Raw genomic sequence first — 7743 nt, 5'->3', positions numbered from 1 at the left:
GAGGGGATGCACAGATTTGGAATAATTTCAGACCTAGCTTTAACAATTATTCTTTTACCAGTCTTTCTCTCTGCTTCCTCTAATGAAAATGAAACTGTGGCATTTAAAAAAACCAAACCAAACAGTTTTAGGGAACTGGCAATTTGTAAGATCTCCCATCTTCAGCGTTTCTGTGTGCTAGCTGGGAGAAATTATCTGAGAATAGTCTCAGCATCAGATCCTCCTGACCCAAAGAATTCACAATAATGTGAAAGAAAAATAGTTTCAGAGGAACAGCATATCTTAGGACACAAGCATGATGGAGTTTTAAACGCTGGGGGTTAATGAATATGCATTCCAGAGGCACCTAATTCAGATGAATAAACAGGCGGAGCAGGTCTCTGCTACAGCACCTGTCTGACACTAGCTCAGACTTCACTAGACAACACTTTCCCTGGGAACAGCCACAGGCTAATCCTGGTTTTGTGTGCCCACAAGGAGTGAATATTGGCTATGCCTCTAGGGGACCCCTTTGGGTTTACTTTAATAAAAGGAAGAAATCTCAAGATTTGATGCAAAGAGCATATCCCAAATGGGCAGAAACATAGGCCTTTGGGCCTTGCACCTTGTGTAGTCTGCTCACTCTGTGCAAAATGAGTGAAAGTACCAGCAGAGCTGTGTGCTGCCATTTTACACCAGCTCTTTTACAGGTGCTGCTGACAATGTGCAATGTACAAGATGACAGAGAATAGAGACCCTTTTGCTGTTGCTCAGACTCCACTGCTATTTAACAAGTTTTGGGACAATTATTTTCTAAGGGGGGTGGGGAAGGGGGGGTGAGAAAAAAGGAACCGAAACACAGCAAAGACATTATGAAATCTTACAAGCATAGTTTATATTCAAGTAGCACATGTGTCTGTGAACCTCAAAGTACTTTTAAAATGTGAATTAATTAAAGCTTCATAATATCTGAGAAGCAGGTATTATCACAGACATTAAAAAGGAGAGAAAACACCTTGCAAAGAAGCTAAAAGTGGTTCAGTTCTGATGTCCTGACACCTAGTGCAGATGATAAACAAGGCTTTCTGATCACTAGGGTATCAAAAATTTCAGATAAGCCTCAGTCAGGCTTATTCCCTAAACCCTCGACAAACCCGATAGTTACTGTAGACTTACACACACATACGCACACTCTTTCACACATACAAACATACACATATACTCATTCCCTGGGGATGGTTTCAGGTGTGGGGAGGTACTAGAAATCTTTATTTCCAGATGGCCACAAAGTGGTTTTATAAGCAATTGAGCAGATATCTTTGTTGTTCTTGGCTATAAAGTTCTTTAGAAGAAGCAGAAAAATAAAACAACCAGGAGGATAAAAGGGGAAAATTTGGAAGAACTTACTCTCCCAAGCTATCCCCACCCAATGGAAAGAGTCCTTCTCCCAAAGCTCACTGGTCTGCCAGGAAATAAACTGTCTACAGGTCACATTTCCAGTGGCACAATGTTAATAACACATATTTTCCCCAAACACCTGAAGGAACTCAAGGCATACAGTAGCAGTAGGTCCATCTCTGTGCTTCCATCCCAGTAACAAGGTGCAAAGATGGGACCATGAGAATTAAAGGGCAGGCTGTGAGCAAGGGGGGAGGAGGGGGTGAATGGTTTGTATAAATAAAGGTAGAACAAACATCTCCTATTTGACAGTGCCATGACAGTACACACACTCTCATCTATACACAGGTGCCTGTCGGAGCAGCTACTGTAACCATGTTGTAAAATATTCAATGACTCACTGTGAATAACTGTCTCATTTAGAAGAATAATCTGGTGACAAGACCAACATTGTTAAGTTGTGTCAACTTGTTAGGAAAGACATAAACCAAAAATACCACTAACATCCCAGGGCTGGAGGCAATGTCAATAATTTTTTGGAAGTGAGCGACTGGAGGAAAGTGAGGCTGGGCTCCAGCAGCTTAGCACAAGCTCAGCTTGCAGAGAGGAATGCAGTAAATGAGACCAACCATTTACAAATCAACGCCACACTGATTTACTGGTGTGAACCCACTGTGACAGAGATCCCCCTGCCTTGAAGAAGAGCAGATATTTGTCCTTAAGAGATGCTGGAGACCCAGCTCTGCCATTTCTCCCTGCTCTCCTCCAACTTTACTGTCTCTGCTAAAGCAAAGAGTGGGCTGTCAACAGGCAGTTTGTCTGACTTCACACCCTGCTTTCCTGAGGCTAGGACACCCACTTCCAGTTTCATCTACCTAGTGAAATCTGTTGCACTGCATGAGAGGAAAGGAAGAGGGAAATGTGAGCCTCTTCCAGCTCTTCAGCCATCTTACAGGCTGGATGGACATCTGCAGAGAGCAAAACATGGTGGCAGTATGGAGGCTTCCAGATTGGGAAAGTGACTTCAGAGCAACACGTAACATGATGTAATGTAACATAATGTAACCAGTATAATACAATTAATATAATTAATATAATAGAACATAATGTGATATAACACAATGTGATTCTCATTCCCCTTGCAATAAGAAATGAGGGTGCCGGTGTGAGGGGGTGCATGGGGAGTGACCAGGCCAGCAGGAAGGTGCAGCAGCAAGCACCAGTCCAACTGGCTGCTGCTGCATCTGATTTGACTGCACTAATTGCTGTGGGTGGTTCAGGCCTTGCCCCTGACAGCACTGGGACACATCTCTGCAATCTGCTGCTGCCTGCTGCTAGCTCATTTCTCTTTGTGTGGCTGATGCACAGGCTTTTGGCACACTGGCTGGCTCACACACCTCAGTAGCACCTTGTGATTAACAGGCAGAAGCACACAGGCTCCTGGCACACTGGCCAGCTTGTACGGCCCACTAGCCTTTGCTCTCCTGTAGCATCGTGCAAAAGCTGCGGAGAGGCACAAGCTGGCTGCCAGGTGAGACAAGAAGCAGAGCCAAAACGCCATAGACCATAGGGAAAATAGAAATAAAGCAGACAGCCCAGGAGTCAGGGAATTCATTCTCTGTGATAGCTCTTAAATACCAGTGCCTGAAGTAACCATATTAAGCGATTAGAATCACAGTATAATTAAGAATCTATGGAAGTCATCTAATCCACCTTCTTGCTTAAAGCCAGACCAACTACAAAGCTAGGTCAAGACTGCCCAGGGTGTTGTCTAGTTGAGTACTGAATATCTCCAAGGATGGAGATCTCACAACCTTTGGGAAACCTTGGCCAGTGCTTGATCGTTCTCACCATGAGGAATTTTTACTATGTGTCTCATTGAAATTTCCATTGCTGCTGCTTGATTCCATTGCCTCCAGTACTTTTTCTAGGAAGAGTGTGGCTCCATCTCCTCTGTAACCTTCCAGCAGGTGGTTTAGTTATCAGACTCATTCTCCAAGCAAGTGCCATTCTTTCAGTCTTTCTGCATGTGACCTGACCAGCCTGGTGGTTCTCTGCCAGACTTGCTCTGCATTGTCTATCTCTTTTTTGTATTGCAAACCCTCCAGACTGGACCCTGCTCAAATGTGGTCTCGCAAGGATTGAACAGCAAGGAATAATCACTTCCCTTGACCTGCTAGCTACACTTTTTCTATTGCAGCTTGCCTTCAGTGGTCTGATTCATAACGAACTTGTCCACTAGGATTCCCAGATGCCTTTTTCATAGAATCATAGAATCACAGGATCATTTAGGTTGGAAAAGACCTTTGAGATCACCAAGTCCAACCATTAACCCAGGACTGCCAAGTTCATCACTAAAACATGTTGCCAAGCACTGCATCTATGTTTTTTTTAAATGCCTCCAGGGATGGTTCAGGGTGGCTTCACCACCTCCCTGGGAAGCCTGTTCCAATACTTGATCACTCTTTCAGTGAAGAACTTTTTTCCTAATATCCAATCTAAGCTTTCCTATGCATAATTTGAGGCTTTCCTCTTGTCCTGTTGCTAGTTATCTGGAAGGAGAGACCTATCTCCACCTGCTTACAACCTCTTTCCAGGTAATTGTAGAGAGCAATAAAGGTCCCCCCCCAAGCCTCCTTTTCTCCAGGCTAAACAACCCAGTTCCCTCAGCCGCTCCTCATGAGACTTGTGCTCCCGACCCTTCATCAGCTTCATTGCCCTTCTCTGGACACGCTCCTCTACGTCCCTCTTGTAGTGAGGGGCCCAAAACTGAACACAGTATTTGAGGTGGGGCCTCACCAGTGCCGAGTACAGGGGGATGATTACTTCCCTTGTCCTGCTGGCCACACTGTTTCAGATACAAGCCAGGGTGCTGTTGGCCTTCTTGGCCACCTGGACACACTGCTGGCTCATGTTCATCTGGCTGCACCAGCACCCTGAGGTCCTTTTCAGCCAGGCAGCTTTCCAGACACTCTTGCCCAAGCCTGTAGTGTTGTGTGGGGCTTTTGTGACCCAAAGCGCAGGACCCGGCACTTCTCCTTGTTGAACCTCACAAAATTGGCCTTGGCCCATTGGTCCAGCCTGCCAAGACCCCTCTGCAGAGCCTTCCTGCCCTCCCACCCAAACTGGTTTTGTCTGAAAACTTACTGAGGGTGCATTCAATCCCCTCATCCAGATTGTCAATAAAGATATTAAACAGAACTGGCCACAATACTGAGCCCTGGGGAACACCACTTGTGACCAGTCACCAGCTGGATGTAACTCCATTTAGCACCACTCTTTAGGCTCGGCCAGCCAGCCAGCTTTTCACCCAGCATAGAGTATACTTGTCCAAACCATCAGCAGCCAGTTTCTCCAGGAGAATGCTGTGGGAGATGATATCAAAGGCTTTATTAAGGTTCAGGTAGACAACATCCACAACTGTTCCCTCATCCACTAGGTGGGTCATCTTATTGTAGAAGGAGATCAAATTCATCAAGCAGGACTTGCCTTTCATAACCCCATGCTGGCTGGGCCTGACCCCCTCATCATCCTGCATGTGTCAGGTGATGGCACACAGGATGATCTGCTGCATAACTTTCCCTGGCACTGAGGTCAGGCTGACAGTCCTGTAGTTCCCTGTATCCTCCTTCCTGCCCTTCTTGTAGATGGGTGTCACATTGGCTAACTTCCAGTCTTCTAGGACCTCCCCAGTTTTCCAGGACCATTAATAAATGATGGAGAGTGGCTTGGTGAGTTCCTCCGTCAGCTCCCTCAGTACCCTCAGATGGATCCCATCCAGCCCCATAGATTTGTGCACATCTACATGGAGTAGCAGGTCACTAACTGTTTCCTCCTGAACTGCAGGGACTTCGTACTATTCCTCCTCATCCCTTGTCTTCCAGCTCAGGGGGCTGAGTACTCAGAGAGAAGCCACTCTTGCTATTACAGACTGAGGCAAAGAAAGTATTAAGTACTTCATCCCTTTCCTCAGCCTTTGTGGCAATGTTCCCCACTGCATCCAATAAAGGATGAAGATCATAATTTTGTTTCTAATGTATTTGTAAAAATATTTTTATTACCTTTTATGGTGGTGACCAGTCTGAGTTCTAGCTGGGCTTTCACCTCTCTAATCTTTGCCCTACATAACCTCATGACATCCTTATAGTCCTCCAGAGTTGCCTGCCCCTTCTTCCAAAGGTAGTAAACTCTCCTTTTTTCCCTGAGTCCCAGCCAAAGCTCTCTGTTCAGCCAGGATGCTCTTCTCCCCCACCAGCTTGTCTTTTGGCACACGGGGATGGCCTGCTCCTGTACCTTTAAGACTTCCTTCCTGAAGAATGTACAGCCTTCCTGGACCCCTTTACCCCTCAGAACTATCTCCCAGGGGACTCTGTCAACCAGGCTTTTAAACAGGCCAAAGTCAGCCCTCTGGAAACCCAAAGTAGTGGTTCTGCTGACCCCCTTCCTTATTTCTCTGAGAATCAAAAACTCTTAACATCTCATGATTGCTATGCCAAAGACATCCTCTGACCACCACATCACCCACTAGTCCTTCCCTGTTTGTAAACAGCAGGTCCAGTGGGGCATGTCCCTTGGCTGGCTCACTGACAAGTTGTGTCAGGAAGTTAGCTTTCACACACTGCAGGAAGCTCCTAGATGATTTCCTCTCTGTTGTGCTGTATTTCCAGCGAATATCCAGTAGGTTGAAGTCCCCTATGAGAAAAAGGGCTAGTGATTTTGAGACTTCTCCCAGGTGCTTGTAGAATTTTTCATCTGTCTCTTTATCCTGGTTGGGTGGTCTATAACAGGCTCACACCAGGATATCTGCCTTGTTGGCCCTCCCCCTGATTCTTACCCATAAACATTCAACCCTGCTGTCATCATCATTCAGCTCTAGGCAGAGCTACCCCACCACCTCTCTTTCCTTGCCTAACCCTTCTGAAGAGTTTGTAGCCACCCATTGCAGCACTCGCAATGTCATGCGAGTTATCCCACCATGTTTCTGTGATGGCAACTATGTCATAGTCTTCCTGCTGCATGATGGCTTCCAGCTTCTTCTGTTTGTTGCCCATGCTGTGTGCATTGGTATACTTCAGCAGTGCTATCGATCTCACCTCCAACCCTGAGAGAATTTTTTTGAGACTGCCCTGGCCTATCACTCCTTCTACTGTACCACTTGTTCTTACAACTCAGACTTAACACCTTAAGATTGCATTTGCCTTTTCTGAACTTCTTGAGGTTTCTGTCAGCCCATTTTTGCAGCCTGTTGAGGTAGGTGCCTCTGACTGACGGCCATACTCCCAGCCTCCACAGGCAGCCTCCACCATGAGCCCTGCCCCCAGTTTGGTGTCATCCAGAATGTCGATAAAGGTTCATCCCATCCTATCACTCAGATTGTTAATGAAGACAGTAAAGAGCACAGGCCTCCGTATCAGTCCCTGAAGAGTGCCACTACTAACCAAACAGTCTTCAAAATACTGACCATTATGAGCCTAGCCATGCAGATAGTTTTTGACCCACCATGCAATCTTTCCTTGCAGTCTATATCTTTCCAATTTGTCTACAGTGGCACTGTAGAGACAGTGCCAAGGACTATGTTTTATGTTGAAATAGATGACATCCACTTCTTTCCCCTTATCTACCAAGCCAGTCATCTCAATGTAAAAGATAATCCAGTTGTTCAGTTACAATTTGCCTTTGGTAAATACTAGCATGTTGTTTCACTGTTCTGTTCTTCATGCACTTGGCAATGTGTGCTGGGAAGCTTTGATCCACAATGTCTCTAGGGGCTGCCATTAGTCCGATTGACTTGTAGTTTCCCAGACCTTTCTCCATGTCATTGATCTCCACAATTCTTTAAAAAGGACAGAGACCACCCCCACAGTAAGACTGGCCTGCTCTCCCAGGAACATGCGATGCCCAGCTGGACCCATGGCTATGTACATGCCCAGTCCACAAAACTGGTTTATAGTCTGATTTACTTCTGCCATGGATAGGACCTCACTCTACCAGACACTGCTGACAGCCACAGATATTTGGGAGGCCTGGGAGAGGACTGAGCAAAGCTACGTTGAGCTAAGGCAAAGAAGGCATCGAGCAACTGAACCTTTCTCATGTCCTTTGTCACGAGGTCTCCTGCATCCTTCAGCGGGCCCACACCATCTTTTGATCAGCTGTGGCCTGTTAGGCAGGAGAAGGTCACTGAGGGGACAGAGGACCGTTTCACAGCTGTCACCAAGGTAACTGGCATCAACCTGGCTGCTCCATCCTGCCGAAAAAGGGCAGGAAGAGACAGACACCCTCATCCATCAGGGTGGGATGGGGGTAGGAGAGCCCTCAGGAGGGGTCCCAAGTGGAAAAAGTAAGTGCTGCTGCTGCATATGACTA

This window comes from Falco naumanni, chromosome 3 (assembly GCF_017639655.2).
Source record: "Falco naumanni isolate bFalNau1 chromosome 3, bFalNau1.pat, whole genome shotgun sequence".
Taxonomy (NCBI): Eukaryota; Metazoa; Chordata; class Aves; order Falconiformes; family Falconidae; genus Falco; species Falco naumanni.
This window is presented reverse-complemented; position numbering follows the sequence as displayed.